Source organism: Lissotriton vulgaris, chromosome 3_1, assembly GCF_964263255.1.
Source record: "Lissotriton vulgaris chromosome 3_1, aLisVul1.2, whole genome shotgun sequence".
In the NCBI taxonomy this organism is placed as follows: Eukaryota; Metazoa; Chordata; class Amphibia; order Caudata; family Salamandridae; genus Lissotriton; species Lissotriton vulgaris.
In genome coordinates, this window is record NC_141689.1 from 869283078 (window position 1) to 869300332 (window position 17255).

General features: G+C 41.1%; 1 protein-coding gene across 1 annotated transcript in view; it reads right to left on the minus strand.

Moving 5' to 3' along the window:
- AOPEP (aminopeptidase O (putative)) overlaps positions 1–17255 on the minus strand; it is a 1575581-nt gene that overhangs the window by 842517 nt on the left and 715809 nt on the right. The gene's annotated exons all lie outside the window — the stretch shown is intronic.

Genomic DNA, 17255 nt, shown 5'->3' on the forward strand with positions numbered 1-17255 from the left:
ATATACATCTTTGAGTTATTTTGAGTTCCTTTTTGAAGGTTATATGATTCGTTATAGTAAGGCTGGGAGTTCTAAATCCAGGTGGCATTGCCAGAGAAGGCATCCTACAGAATGAAGGGATGCGGCACTCCCTGAACCCTGTTGAGCACCAGAGATTTTCAGCTTTCCAGCCAGATATGAGTTACCAGAAAGATGAAATACATTGGGAGTGATAGAACCCAGCTTTGCTTCAATAGGTAGCATTGTAAGAAGCTACAATAATGTGGTTGAATTTCCTGTGACCTTTGACGAAACAGGTGGTTGCCTGAAATATTCTCAGGGTGTGATAAACAAGATTTTGAGGGAGCAGACAGGAGTGAGTTCTCTTACTTCAGCCTGGAAAGGACAAGTATTTCAGTCTGGAGAGGGCAAGTATTTGGACTAAGGACTTTAAATCTTGCTCTGGAATGAATTCCCTAATGTCTCAGACTCATAATAGTTTTTGGAGATCCCAAATCCCAGATATTTGGCAGTACTTGCTAACTGCTGTGTCTTTACCTTTTAGATACTAAAGACGCATACCTGAGAATGGAGATATGCACGCTATGTTGACTCCTGAAAATGAGAGCAATGTGCCTTTAGAAAGAGAATGACTATCCTATAGACAGATGGCCATGACCTTCCTGTAGACAGATGGCCTTCTCTGCATCACTCCCAGGCCCCCAAGTTATTTCCCCTCACAGAGTGAGGAGTAGAATGTTAACGGAACCTCCGTAGCTGTGCTGTGCCACAGTATCGCTGTGAAAAATCAACCTACAGATATATCAGAGCCATAATATGGACCACCAAATATTGTCATCGATGAGTTAATGATGGAAAATCTACAACTTACATTGACAGTATTTCAGGAGTTATGGGCCCAGTATAGATGTTGGTCGGTATTTTGGGGGTTGATATTGTGGCATTAATTTCCACCATCCACACCTGCCTGTTTATCTCCAGAAGCTTGACATTCAATGTGGAATGTAGAAGTAGGGGGTCTTAGTTTTTCATACAGAATTAAAAAAAATAAGCTTCTAAAATTGATGCTTCTCTTATGACTGCATTAAGCAACATCTTACTTACTAAAACAACTCCTATGCTGTAGATTGACACATACTGCAAGCCTGGCCCACAGTACTGTGTAACCATTAGGGTTCTGGGCAGCCTGGAGGAGGCAGATGGTGTACGTCTCACCTTTGTTATAGTTTAATTTTCTCTTTCCTATACCCAACTCTTTTCCTAGGTGACTTGTTAGAATCACATTCACTTTGGGATGTCTCACTGCTTCAGTTGAAAGTCACAGAGTCAAGGGGTGATATTTTCACAATGACTAACACATTCCATAGTGCTCTTTGTCGGAAAAAAATTCTTACGTCGAACGTGAAAAAGCCGGTCATCATTTATACAAAGAAAGAAGCTGTTTCCTACTAAAGTTCTGGAAAAACTATGGACCTAAATAAATGGACAATGTGAATGTTATAATCCTAAACATGTTGACATACGTTCCACAGAAGGATAGGCGTCCTCTATCTGAGGTGTCTACTAAACTACCCTGAATTAAATTCCAGCAAACACAGGCAGCTTAGAAACTGTCCAGATAGACTTGTTACCATGTAAACAAATAGCTGCCTCTCCCAGACGTAATTGGTTTGTTATTCCAGAATATAATTTAAAGTATAATTTGGGGGAGCATGCAATAATGTTTGCTATTGTTAACAACAGAGGCATCACAAGGAGGGCAGAGTGTGTATTATGTCCAAGCAACCTTGCTGACCAGGGCCTCCACTGTAGCATCATTGATAGATTTTTAATGTAATGCAGGCCTGCGTCATTATTAGGCAGCTTATGTGGCTATCACACCAGATTGTACCCGAAGCTGCAGCTGCCTTGTTTTTACTTTTCCTGAAGGACTCGTTTTTAGGTCGAGGTACTATCCGGTTCGGCAGAACCGGAAGTAGCGAGATCTTATGTTTCTTAGAGGGGCTCTTTATCCCGCCTCTAATTTTGGCTCTCTCCCATTGGCTGGCTTCCTAAATGGAGGCCAGCCATTGGAGGAGAGAGCCATCACTCCAAATAGGCTCGGTCCTTTTCGGATTTGGAGGTGTGTTCGGTGTTCTTCTTTCCACTTTTTAGCCACGCCCACCGAACACGCCCCCAAATCCGAAAAAAAGGCGGAGCTTGCCGGCCGCCATTTCGTTTTGTTTGCAAGGAAGGTGAACCTCGCTGTCCCTAGAGCTGCTGCAAGTCAATAAGGTACATTGTGCACAACACTCCCGGGGGCCGCAGTAGACCGGAAGGTCCGTATTGATTCTCCTAAAGCCTCCTGCCTGCCTGGTAGGAAGCCCCCGTGAAGCAGATCCACACCGAGCGCTATTTACAAGCGCAGCGCCATCTAAGTTAAAAGGATTTTCCAAGTTGCTTCCCGAGACTTCATGGGCGTTGAAGAGTGTTTTCTTTTCTCTGTCGGGCTCTGCGTGTCTGTTTTCGCCGGGGGTCATTTGATAATGGTTTACTGTCTCTCGGTGTAATGGTGAGTGAGGGGCTTTCTGCCAGTGATTCGTCTTTCTCTAGGTGGACTATCTTTACTTTCCGAGCTCTCTTCCAGTGGATGGATATTCTCCTTTTGATGGATAAAAGATCCCCATGCACCTAGAATGTTCCTCACCCCTGTAAGGCAGCGTACAACAGCCATTAGGCTGACGTGACTATCTCCCGCCCCCCGTCAGGGTCATTCATCCGGACTGAGTATGCGGCCTAGCACTTTCCCTACAAGCACGCCTGTGTGTGAGACTTTCTGTTCTTCGGCAGCGTCTCCTGCTGGGGCCTCTTTCTTTATTAGTAGGGTGTCTGCAGGTGTGAAGTCAGCCCCCCCGCCAGATAAACAGGGGGTAGTTCCGTGATCCGTGACGTTCTCCACCAAGAATTCTTCGATCCTAGGAGTTAGGTCAAACCTCGCCTGGAGTAAATCTCTGACCATTTTCAGGGAACAAAGGAGTCGGATCGAAATTTCAGTGTCAATCTTTCTGGACATTAGCGAAGCCTCAAGTGAAACTGCACCTTGGAAAACCAACTTCCCAGCCTTTGAGTGAGACATATTACTGGCGATTTCTCATGCTGGACAAATCCGCAATAGTAAATACGTTTACACCTGACAGGAATTTGTGAGTTGCTGGTAGGCATAAACAAGGCTTAAGTGTGGTCATTTAGTGCAGAGTTAAGTTGAACCTCAATGTTCCCAGACTGCTCTGGTGGGTCACGAAGATATTACTTAGAATCGCCTTGCCTTCGGCCACAACTAAAAGAATGCAGCGCCGCGGAATACCAGCGTTGTAACAGAAAAGGACATCTAAGAAACAAATCTGTTAATGCCAGTTGCCTCAGTGGAAGACGTGCGGCCGTACTAGGCGCCATGACCTGAGCAGTGTGGGGCTCCGTGAAGGGACAGTGCGATTCATTCATGCTCCCTCCTTAAGCATTTTTGGTGAGGGAATGGTGAGAGCCGCGAAAATACTTTTAAAATGTAGCCTGCGGAAGGGGTCGGGGTGGGTGACCGTGCCTAATCAGATTTCAAACTTTCCCTTCTTTTAAAGCCTCCCCTCCCCCACGTTTGTCAGTCTGAGACACCTGTAATGCCTGCTGCTTCTGATAGTGTTTGTGTGGGAGGTCACCCCCGTGATCGCCCCGATGCCTCGGGTATCTGCTCTGGAGGCACCCCCTCAACACAGGAAGCCTGTGAACACGTGTTGCCGCACTTAGTTATTTCGGTCTCATCGGGTATATAGATTCCTTTCACTCTTTCCTATTCCAGACGCCCTTTAAACGTTATGAGTCTAGTTATGCCTTGCACCATCACAAAACACACAGCTACCCAGAGATGTTTTGTTTTCCCTTCACTCATTCTGCCCATAATGTATGTAAACTTTTTTAACTTTGAGGTTCGGGGCAGTGAGAATTCACTTCATCACGTGAAAACATCTGTCACATTATGGAAAGCTTCAAGCTTACTATTTCCTTCCCGGAAATTGAAGATTGGGGGCGGGGGTGGGTGGTCAAGAGAGCCCCACCCCTTACTTGTTTGAGTCTAGGTGTGTATGCAACAATTGAAATAACTGCTTGGACCCCAGAAAGCCGCGGTCAACACGGGTCGCATTCCTGGTCCGTGAAAACACACTTAGTTGATGGTTATGTAAAACGTATCCCAAGACAGTAATTTAGTGTGAAGACATAAGTTTTATTTTGTAACACTTTTCTGTCGGGGCATGGAATGCAAGAAATTGCAGTGGTGCAAACTCTATGTAAAGCCGCAAATAAAATACTTGTTGTTTCTAGGGTCACATGGCTTAGCTGTTTTAGGGGGCGGGATTTCGCGCGAGATTTTATTTGGACAGTACGGCGCACTCTCGCCCTGTGTGCAGAAAAAGATCGGTAACATGTCGCACCAGCAATTTGTCAAGGAGGGCATCACTTTGAAGGGCAGCGCACAGATCGTGGCCAAATTCTTCTGTGAGTAGGGCCTCGTCCCCCTCACGGGCGCAGTACCCCACACACTGCTTCATCTAGTACCGCTGTCCTTCAGAGATGATGTAGATTTCAAGTTTCTGTGCTCCTTCCCACTGCAGTAAGTGATGGCCAATCCACTGATAGCGAGCTCCACAACAGAAGAAAAGTATCAAAAGATTAGGGGCATGCAAAATTTGAAATTCAACAGAGGAAAAGTTAAATTTGCTCATGGGCACTTCAAGGAAGGGATATGCTGCAGGATATCCCTAAAGTAGGATATGCTGTGGCAAGAAATCATGTGGCTTAACTATGGCAAGCAAAGCTCCTGGCACCACACATTCAGAGGTAAATGCATGGCAGTAAAACCAGAACCAAGAAGGAGGAGCTGTTAAGGGTCGTCTCACTCTGGGAACATTAGGTCACCTGATCCTTTGTTCAGCAAGTTATCTGAACAGCACCATCTGCTGCCGCACATCGTTATCAGAACATATGGGAAGAGTCGCTATCTAATGCAGAAAAGAGTACCTTTTTGATCCCTGACCACATGTTTGCTTTAGGAACACCGGTGTATACTTTCCAGTTACCTTTCAAAATCTTGCGGACTGCAGAGTGACAGTGACTGCGGTGTGTGTGTGTGCAGGGTAAACAGTGTGAGTGTGCAGGGTGAACAGTGTGTAAGTGTGCAGGGTGAACAGTGTGTAAGTGTGCAGGGTGAACAGTGTGTAAGTGTGCAGGGTGAACAGTGTGTAAGTGTGCAGGGTGCACAGTGTGTAAGTGTGCAGGATGAACAGTGTGTAAGTGTGCAGGGTGCACAGTGTGTGAGTGTGCAGGATGAACAGTGTGTGACTATGCAAGGTGAACAGTGTGAGTGTGCAGGGTGAGCAGTGTGTGAATGTGTAGGGGTAGTGTGTGAGTGTGCAGGAAATGAACACTCAAACTAAGTCCACCACACACATAAGACCACACACACCATACACACACCACACACACATACACCACACACACATACCACACACACACATACCACACACACACTGTAGAGTGCTGTGTGCTGCAGAGTGCTGTAGAGTGCAGAGTGCTGTAGAATGCAGAGTGCTGTAGAGTGCTTTTGAGTGCTGTAGAGTGCTTTTGAGTGCTGTAGAGTGCTTTTGAGTGCTGTAGAGTGCAGAGTAGTGTAGAGTGCTGTAGAGTGCTGTGTGCTGTAGATGCTGTGTGCTGCAAAGCGCTGTGTGCTGCAGAGCGCTGTGTGCTGCAGAGCGCTGTAGAGTGCTGTGTGCTGCAGAGCGCTGTGTGCTGCAGAGTGCTGTGTGCTTTTGAGTGCAGAGTGCTGTTGAGTGTGTCTGTGTGAGGGTGGCTCTGTGTAGGGTGTAGCTATTGGCATTGTAAATGACAATGCCATTTATTTAACTATTAAGCTATTGGCAATGTAAATGACAATGCCATTGATGATTTAAAAAAAAAAAAAAAGAAATGTCATGAGCAATGCCAATAGCTCTACCTTTAATGATGCCGAGACCATTGCATTGTAAATGCTTGTTATACCTAGAATTAGGTGCTAGTGGCACCTGGCAAAAAAACAGAACAAGTGTACTGTGGGTCTGACATCTAGTTGTTGACCAGTGCCCAACTCGCACATGCCTAGTAAATAACCAGTTGTGTGCCACTGCAAGAATAGAAAATATCTCATTTTTAAAGCATTCTTGCACAAGCAGAGAAAAAATGATTGATGTTCAAACTCTTCCATGATCCATTCCAATTGGCTAATGTAAGGTGTCTATGAAATTTAGATTTTCCACAGCCTTGATGGGCAGAAAATCTGGATTTTCTAAAGAGACAGAGAATAATATTATGCAATATTTCCTTTATTGTCAGCACTCAGCAGCATATTCAAAGCCTCTAGACTTAAGAACTTAGAACATTCAAAACATTTCAAAAAGCATAAAACGCCCCAGCACCCAGTCCTCTTCCTTTTTAAAAACATTTTTTTTAAAAAACTGTTTTTATTGTTTCTCTTCATAGCATCGGCAAGACTATTAGCATGTACAGAGTCATAGGTTACAATTTACATATACAGTTATAGACACAATTCTTCTTCTTCCACCACTTCCCACCAGCTGTGCAGTGTATTAGCTAAAACTGGCCCCACCAATCCACCTCCCTTATCCCTCCCCAAGTTCTTAATCTGATCTGCCCTCATCAGACTCCGATATCGGTTCGCAAATGTCCCCCCTGTACATGTTCCATGCTGCCCGTATTTTGGTCCATTTCCGGGGGCACCTCCGGTTCTTGTACACAGTTCTTTCTGTTAACATAATGATGTCCATGTCCTTACACCAGGCCGTCAATGACAGCAGCTCAGCAGCCCCCCATTTTTGCGCTATATTTAGTTTTGCCACCATGAGGCCCAATGTTACCCATGTCAGCCTTTGTTGCGATAGGTCATTGGGCTCCCACACATTTAGAAGGCATCGACGTGGCTCTGGCATCAGAGAGACGTTCACAGTCTGCGATATTGTTCGTAGTATCTTCCGCTAGTAGTCAGTTATCAGCGGACAGTCCCATATCATATGAAAGAAAGAGCCAGTGTCCCCACACCCCCTGAGGCAATACGGTTGTTGTGCTCTGCCTATTCTGTGTAGTGTGGTCCTGGTGAGGTATGTGCGGTGTAAAATCTTGAGTTGCACCAGCCTGAATCTTGCTGGGATACCCCCCTCCTTGGGTGAGGCCAAAGCTTCCTGCCATTCTGTGTCGTCCATGTCGCCAATATCCGCCGCCCACCTTTCTCTCAGTGTCATAGAGGGGTCCGGCAGGTTATTAACCAACTTGGATAGGTGAAAGATGTGGCACGTTTTGGCATGAATTCTGTGAGCAGCCTGTCTTCTATGAGGGAAGCCTCAGGTACTTAAGTGTCTTGCGGTAATACTGCTAAGAGTGCGTGGCGTATTTGTATGTACCGGAAGGTCTCGGTGGGTGCAAGTTCATACTAATGTCTGAGCTGGTCAAATTGAATGACCAAGTCCTCTTCCTTTTTCATTGAACTGCGAACTTAGGAAGTATAAATTTGAAAATTAAAATTCCTTTAAATGATGCGAAAACTTCTTGAAATCCACAAATACGACAAAGAGAACATCCAAAAACGAACTCCGATCCCTCTTAGACTTGACCAGCTGTGAAAAGATAAAACAATATCAGGGCTGAGTAAAAAACCTGGGTGGGATAATATTATCCTCCTTGTCTTTAATAAAATACAGATTTTCTGCCCATTAAGGCTGTGTAAAATTTACATTTTATGGCAAGACCTGGAGGCTAATATTATGTAAGTTTAAAGCTTATTAATCAAACATGTAGCAGCATTATCAGTTGGTTTTAAATAAAAACGTCTGAACACAGTATCAGAAGACTAATCAGCAGAGATTAAAATGTCCTGCAGACTTCCCCCAACCAAACAAGCTTTTGAAGCAGCAGCACCACTCATAGAATGCGCTCCAAACATACTCACATCCAACCCACACTTCACCAACATTTCCTTCACCCATCTAGCTAAAGTTGGAGAAGAGACCACTTTGTGAGGATGCTTGAAAGAGATCAACAACTGATCAACACCAGAGGATCTAACAAGTAATGTTCTCTTTTCATATTCCTTAACACAACGAACCACACACAACTTCCTCCTCTCATCGAAATACGGATAAGAAATTGTAGACAAATTCGTCTTAGTCCTTTGTCTAATTCCTTCCGATTTATAAGATCTAAAAGACACCTCTAATGCCTTCACATCAGAAACCCTGCGTTGAGAAATCAGACACAAAAATGTGGTCAATTTAATCGGGAAATCTCTCAGACTTAAATCACAATTATCACTCCAAGAATCAATGAATAACAAAACACTCAAAACATCCCAAAGAACCGAGTACTTAGTCCCTGAGGGTTTAGCAATTCTAATGCTTCTCAACAACATTCCTACCAAAATGTCCTGACCACCCAAAAAAACATTAATTAAAACATGATCCGCAGAAATTGCAGATCCATACAAATTCACAGTCCTATAAGCTAAACCTTTAGTAAGTAACTCAGACAAAAAGTTCAATACCTGAACTAAATCTGCTGAAACAGGATCCAACCCCCTTTCAACACACCAGCAACCCCACTTTCCCCAGGTCAATCTATAAGCCTTCCTTGTTCCTGGGGCCCATGACTCCTCAATAAACTTTGAAGCTTCTTTATAACGTACTGGCTTTTCCCAAACTCTCCTGAAAGTCTCCAAGCCACTAACTGATGCTGGACCGCATTCACAAGACTGTGAACCTCCCCTTGAGGGCCACAAAGGATCCATTGAAAAACTGGCAGCAAAACTGGAAGATCTACATTCATCTCCAACATGATCGGGTACCAAGCTAGAGAGGTCCAAAACGGAGTCACAACAACCACTGTCTCCTTCCATTTGCAAATCATCCCTGAAACTCTGCTTATCATGGCAAAAGGTGGAAACACGTAAGCCTGGAGATTCCTCCAATCTTGCAGGAAAACATCTATCCCTGCTGCTTCCGGGTCCGGACGCCAACTGAAAAATTTCTCCACCTGACAATTTACCCTGTTCGCAAATAGATCCACTTGAAACGGACCCCCACAAACGATTCAACCTCCTGAACACACCTCTGTCCAGCATCCAATCACTGGAGTCCTTGAAATTTCTCGAGAACCAGTGTGTAACTGAGTTTGACAAACCCAGAATATGTTCCACCTGACCAGAGAGACCTCTCTACAAACAATATTCGCAAAAAATGTTTGCAAATTCCACCAGGCCCTCCGAACGTGGACCACCCAACCTGTTGACATAACGAACCTCCAACAGATTGCCCATCCTTAAAATCCTTAAAATTACTGAACATTTCACACTACTCTCTGCAAAACATCGTATTGCAAAAGATCCTGCCAACAACACCAAATAGTTTATATACAAACTCTTTACTTGATCAGTCCAACGACCACCAGTTCTCAGCAATCCACAACTTGCACCCCAATCTTCCAAGCTTGCATCCAATTCTATAACACTGCGTTCTCTCCCAAAAAACATAATAAAACTCACCAAAAAGGACTAATCTCACCAAATTTAACAAGGTCAGTTATATTAAAACTGGCAAAGTTAAACAGACATGAAACACAAAATTAAACATCCACTCACCAAAACACCTAACTCAATCTCAATTCCTCACTTTTATTCACAAATGCAGAACTAAACGCTAAAATAGGCAGATTGGTAAGCGCTGAAGAAATCTGATCAACTTAGCAAGACCATCTACTGAGCACTGATTTTTTCACCATAAGGGCACTTCAATGGCACCCTGTATGCGCCTGCCTGTGCCAAGAAAAGTGTGTCTCACTGAACCACAAACATTTTAACTAGAAGGGAGTGGGCCATTAAAGAACAGTAAGAGAGCTGTATTCATCCATCAGACTGTTCGAATGTCATTCACATTTTGCTTTTGCACACCATAGCAAACAGCATAGTGAAATGGGGCAGTCCACTTCAGTCATGGGCTCTCTTGCACTGTGAGTGGAGTGCAGAATTTTTCTGGATCACATGTGCACATCCACCTAAAAAGAGCTACATTTTAATCCAACGTTTGGAGGTCAATACGTTAATTTACCAATGCTTTTCCTTTCCGTACTTTATCAATTTGTATTACTTTTTTTAGGCATCTTTAGGTGTTTAAACTGTGTTCGCATTACTGTAATTCAAAATTAACAGTACCATTTTTGTGGCAATAATAAAAAGAATCATATTTTCTTGTGATGGGTATTAAAATTAAAAAATGAGTTTCTAAACCTATTGTAAGTACATCTGCCTGCTATGAGGCACCCAAACTATTCTATTAAAGTTACATGCAATGGTTTATATTTTTCAAAATGTAAATAAAATATTTTATTGCAAGAGTATAGCTGACATATTTAGGGAGCAACATGTTTCGTCTTGTATTATTTTTGTGGCTTAACCTTGCAATACAAAAATACCCATCACACCAACTTGTTAAGGCTAGACCTATTGGCTTTGCCAATGCTCGTTTCAATGTGCACAACAGAAAGTAACTGAAGCACAAGCAGTGATTTTCCCATGAGTGCACTTTAAAAAAAAGATAGGGCTAAAACCCAGGTGTTTTATAGTTTGAAGGTTTGTAACATAGCCACTATAACTCATCTCTAGCTTGTAATGATCCTTTTGTCTCCAAACAGTTTCTACTGCTAACTTAGTCATTTACAGACATTGCACAGTTGGTAACTACGCAGCAATTCAAATAAAGACAGGTTACAACGGTTCGATCTGCATTTTTTTGAGTTGAAAGGTTCTGTAAAACACTGATTCGACAACAGCGGGTTAAGATTATTTCCCTAAAGAACCTTTTTTCAGCTATATATATTTTTTCTGTATATAAGGGTTAATGCACATAATGGTTTTCAACATTTATTTGTATTTCTACTGTGAATGTACATCCAAAAGGAGCATATTTGTACGTGGCAAGTGCTCCCTTGTTGGGGGAACATGCGATCTTCAGGCGCATTATTTGTTAATAATTAGGTGTAGGCACTCATTACGAGTGACCTCTCACTGGTGCGATATTTATGACACTTGTTAAAATTCTACTCTGCTGAGTGTGAATTTCTGGGGTCCGATAAATACAACTCAATCTGAGTTATGGGCGAATAACATGCAGATTTTGATACTTGGAGAATGGAAATTTGCATGTTTTGGTATTTTCTTCTGATAACTATAGCCATGTTTAACTTGCTGTTATTTGTCACAAAACTCCTAATTGTGATAAGTGCAGCAAGAGCAGCTACTGCACATATCACAATTATCCAAGCTACTTGTAATGTGGACATACGTTTTTCCTCATTCTGGTGGGTATTATTTCCTGCCTACACCTTGTGTTCTCTAGATTTCCTACAGCTGTGGTACTAATATTGCACCAAATGGTCACTTCACACCTGGGAGAGGAGCTGATTGGCTCTGAATATATAAACAGGCCCCAACCTCTCAGCCTTTTTGTTTTTTTGTGTACATTTAAAGGCATATGCTCTGGGAGCTCTTTCATTTCAGAGCTGATATAATTAAACACTTTTCAGGTACACAACAAATCTGGATTCAACTCACATTAATCTAATAGCATTTAGGGAGAATCTCCAATCCCTCTCGAACATGCTTTTGAGGTAGAACACACTTTAAATGCCAATACGTTCCCCAATGGATGTTTAACAGGGCAAGGGCCACGAAATTCGATTGGGTGGAATAAGATCCCCACAATTCATTGACTGGCCTCGTGAATTTTGAATTGCAGGGCTCAGCTCTACAGGTGTTGCCTTAATCCCATCAGTTTGTTAAAGCAAATGACATGAAGGTGCGTGGCCTTCAGGGCCCGCTCTGGAGTAATTGCTGCGCAGGCACTTTCAGCCACAAACCCACGTACACCCACACATGCACTAATACATGCACACACTTTAAGATGGGGCAATAAAAATAACATTAAAGGCCTGGAACTTTCTTGTGGTATTCTCTTGATTCATATTAATTTAATATATTATGAGGTTTTACAATCTTTAACTTTTATAAATTGGTTACTCTAACTTCAAATGCGATCTCCATACTACAAAAACATCTTGAATAAACCCAACAATCAAAACTTAAAAAAAACTTTTTTGTGAATCCGACATAATGGTATTCTGAAGCATTAATGAAAGTTTCAAATACAAAAGGAATAAAAACACTCTTTCTAAATATAACCATTGTGATAGGAAAGAGATTGCTACTCAGAGCACAACACCCGGGAAAATAATGTCCACAGAAATTACCACTTTCACTCAGCCAAACAAAGTAGACAATTTCAGCGTCAGAACTGTCATGGTTCCCACAAGTAGCCCAACTCCTCAATGTTTATCCAGCACATGTTGGGACTTGTAGTCCAGCATTTTTTTTTTTTTTTATAAATCTTTTTATTTCAAAAGTAAACAGATTGGTCATACACACAGTAATTACAGCAGTTATTAGTCCAGCATTTATAATCTGATTTAGAAAAAAGTACTACAAATACTAGAATACAAAGAAAATATGGCCTGTATAGGCAACTCACATATGGAACTTATTTATTTATTTTTCTGCAAACACACAACATAATTTAGAGTATGGGGGACGGGTTACTCCATCACTAACGGGATAGATATCTCATCCACCACACTACAAGTACCACAGAATATAATACACCTGTAATAAAGCAGACGGGATATCTGTCACATTTGTGATGGAGTGATCCGTCCACCAAACTCTAAATCATGCCATGCGTTTGCAAAAAAATAAAAATAATAAAAATACGATCTATTACAAAAATAAAGAACAAAACATGAAACGAAAACAGAGATTGCCCCACTAACCCTGGCACTGAACTTGACTTCTTTATAAGTGGATAGGCAATATAGCTAGATATCTAGTTGGTACCACAGAATCAGCTAGAGTGGACTCCTAATACTTCTCCTGCACCAATGCCATCCCTTCTGCTGTGGTACCAGGAGTGTATCACGTCCAACAAGGACCCTATTTCATTACACATTGTTGGGGTACTGTTCAAGTTTGCGTTTCATTAATTCACTGTGGTCTTATAGGACACTGTGATTTATGCAGTATGGTGCATATGACACCTTGAATCCATGTTTTCATATGCTTTTTCTTTTCACTTTTCAACCTCACTTCTCTGTTCGGTTATGTTTTTCATCCATTTCACGCTTTATTTCATTTTCGTTTAATATGTCATGTTCCCCTTACAATTACAGGGGAGCTCCTTCTGTGATTCCTAGCTCATTTTCTGTCTGTCTCCAAACTCCCCCCATCCGAGCGCCTCTTGTTTTCCTAAGTTCTATCTACGATGTTTCATTTTTGCCATTACCTGCTTCTTGTATTGGACACACTTTCTCTGTCATCTTCGTGCTGTGCTTTCGAGAATGCTGTCTAACTCTCCTCATCTGATAAGTCTGTTTACATAGTCTAGCCTCTAGACAGTAAAACAATATTTCCCGTGTTGCATCTCAACTACTAAGTGCATCGTCTTATTTCATGGTCTACCCATTCCACACTTATAAATTAAAATGTCTCCACCATCAATCCTTTGTGTCTCTCTCAACTAGACATGCAAAAAAAATATTTTTGGTCTTCTGAATCAACTACCATTTATAGGCCTCTGGCTTTTCTATTTACCCTGTTTTTTGTTTCTTGGAATGAGCTTTGCTTGAATAGTCATGTATTGGTAATTTGCTAGGAACATAGACCATTAGAACATCTAAAAACATGTTATACTTACACATACTTCTCAGAAAGAAAGGCTTGACGTGAACTTAAAATATTATATTACAAAACTAATATCGAATTGAGGCTTGTTTTCATTAGCATAACCAGGCTGCACTTGGCCACGTTTTCAAAAGTGCTTTTTTATTTCTTGTGCATGAGCTGCACACGTTCATGGGTTTTATTTGTTTTCCGAAAATCATTGAAATTCATCTACAAACCATTGTCTCTGTCCTGGTCTGTAAATGCATCTTATATCTAGCTTCCCAAGGAAGGGATTGCACATATTTCGAAACTTTGCAAGGTTATGGGCTAAAACTCAGTTGTTATGATTGTGCAGGAGCAGATCTTTGTTTTCTCCTGTTTTTGCATTAATAAACCATACAATTTATTCTGTGAAACAATGTAATGTAATTTACATTAAATGAAGATAATGTGCAAGTATCTGTTTTTCTAATTTAACATATGATTGGTTTGCTGCACAAGTAATATTTCAGTGCTGCCCATTTACGTACATTTGTGCTATAAATTTGTGAGTTTTCTTTATCCAGAACATTATAAAAGATGTTTTATTTGATGAAGAGCCAATTCTCTTCTTAAGCTTTTAGACTTTCCTGATTGTTGCTTCGAGATGGCTAGATGCATGTGGTCCTTTGTAATTTAAGCTTACAATTATTACTTGGATTATTTACCAAAAGTGCTGTGTACTTAATTTCTTAAAGGCAAATGGCATTTTGCATTAAGATGATTTTGGTTTTACTCTAATTGCCATGACTCTAATGACTTTGCTCTCTGTAACAATACAATTATTTGAATAAATCCACCAATACTGAGAACTGGAAAAACCTCGTTGTGCAGGTTTTCTTAATGGCCTTGTTTGAGTATTAAAGTTCAGGAGTCTCTGTTTCCTGCCCATCGAGCCTCCTTAAATAATTATGAGTGGAGCGTCAACAGATTCTAGTGGAGGAATGTGGGCAGTGGCTAATTAGTGCTAATTAGGAGGATGCATTGTGGATAATTAGACTCTCAAGTTGGATAATTCTGGAGTGGTGGTTTATGGACATTCTGTGGTGTGGTGAAGCTCCCAGATATTGGGAGTCTGGAGGGGAGTGATCTGGTGGTGCTGTTGAGAAGCTTAAACTGATGAGTATTAATAGGGTGGTATGTCATGCGTGGTGTAATTTGTGATGGGTATTTATTTGTTTTGGGGATTGCGTCTGTATTGTGTCATCGGTTGCATATGTGGCATATTATAAACTGTTGATGAAAGTTCATTATTAAATATTGATTATGATTTATTTTTATTGTGCTGTGTATTTTATCTGAAGATATTGGATTTTTTTGGGAGAACTCGAGTTAGATAAAGGTGTCTATGGTTAAAAGGTGTTGCGTCAGGTTTAATTACAAGTTGAAATTTATGAATTCCGTAATAGTCTTGTTGTGAGTGACCACTAATTAAGAGGTGACCAGTGTTGGTTTATTGTGTGCAGAATGGTAAATTATACTGATTCCATTTGTTACCCGTCGGAGACTAGCTCCTTGTGTATGGGGTTGGGTAGTGCTACATCTCTCTTATTATGAGTTTGATTTCCATCTGTTTCCCAGTACACAGAGAGCGGTTTTATTGTTTGTTGTTTTTCATCTAAGAATGATTGTGTTTGAAGATATGTTTTGTAATTACATTAGTGTTTGATCGTGTGGTATAGTGTAAAGCTTGTTTGGAATTACAATTGATGACAATCATGACTCTGAGTAAATCTAAAAATAACTCACTGATAGCGTAACAACCTCCCCACCAGTTAGAATTCTTCCTTATTAGATGCCTTTAAATTCTAGCATGAATACTTGCTTATGGCTTAAGGGGTGCCACAAATCTAGTACGAATAACAAAAAGGTTACAATTTCCTGAGAATTATACATTTGAATTGAAGAAACTTGTTTACTTGAGACTTAGATTATTTGACACAAATCTATAAACAAAACCTGTGCTGTTTGAAGCATTGTGCAAATGGGATTTGTTAACCAATACAAAGGCACAACACAAAAAGTTGAAAGGTCAGGTTGGGAAAGATGTACATGATAGGATGGATTCTAGGTCGTGTTTGCAGAAAAATATGTGGGGCACTGAAATTAAGGAAAAAGAGGAAGTGTTTCCTATAATTGCCTATTATATGGTAAAGAACACATGAAAATAAATGAAAAATAAAAATTAGAAAAAGAGTGATTCAGATGATAAGGATGAATTAAGGGATGGATTGTTGACTGTGACTACTCCATCACCTTATAATGAGGTTGGTGAATTGGAGTTGGGTTCGGAGATTGGAATTTCAGTATTAGAATATTCACCGAAGATTGGGACAGCAGTTGTTCAGGATGGTGCTTCCACAAGTACATTGAATTAGCAACAAATTATTGATTCAAATGCTGATCAAAACAGGATTCTGAAATTGCCTTGTGATTAATTGGTACATTTTAAATATGAAAAACTTGAGAATCTTGAAAGAGTAGTGAATGACATATGAATAGATTTGAACAAAATAAGAATTTGTAAGCCATATATATTTGAACAAACAGAAAATGAGATGTGAAAAAGGCACATACAGTTAGGAACAAATTTAAGAATAATTGCCCAAATGATTTGAGATTGGGAAAATGTGGAAATGTTTAAATATGAATTGATTTCTGAGCCATTCTCGAATGAAGGAAGGAAAGTTATGAGTGACTCTGAGTGTAATACTGTGGAGAGGTGTGGTGCAGCGGCCAGGGTAGCTGACTTCGGAGCACAGGGTTCACTGTTCGATCCCCGGCTCCGGTTCGATCCCCGGCGGCAGCTCAGCACCATGTGACTCTGGGCAATAGCTCACTTAATTTCCACGACGGCCTCCAGCGCCTTCAGACCCATAAGGGTGAGTAGTTCGCGCTTTACAAATACGGATTTATTTATTTAAACCCTGGAGGGAACATTTCCATTTACAGAAGCGCCACAAGGAGCTTATGATCATGTACCATGGATCAGGCAGGATTTATAGACTTTTTTAGAAAATGTTTCCAGAGCTTAGAGAAGGACCTTAGAAATGGTATACTAAAGCGGAAAGAATCGTTAACTGTTTCATGTGTTGTTGAGGAAAGACTTTGATGCAATGATATCAATCATAGTACCGGAGGATTTGTGGACTGAATATATGGTGTTAGTGAAGTTGCAAGATGAAGAACCGCATATAGGTCCACCTAGTTATAAGCTTTTACACGTAGCTATGGATGAATATGCTGAAGGTATTGAGTTTTTGAAGGTAAAGTTTCCAGAAAACCAGGATAATTGGTGAAAAAAGATGAGGACGATGGAAAATGAGTAGGAGTCGGTTCATGAATATATTGATAGATTGATACAGATTTACAGGCAATAGAGTGG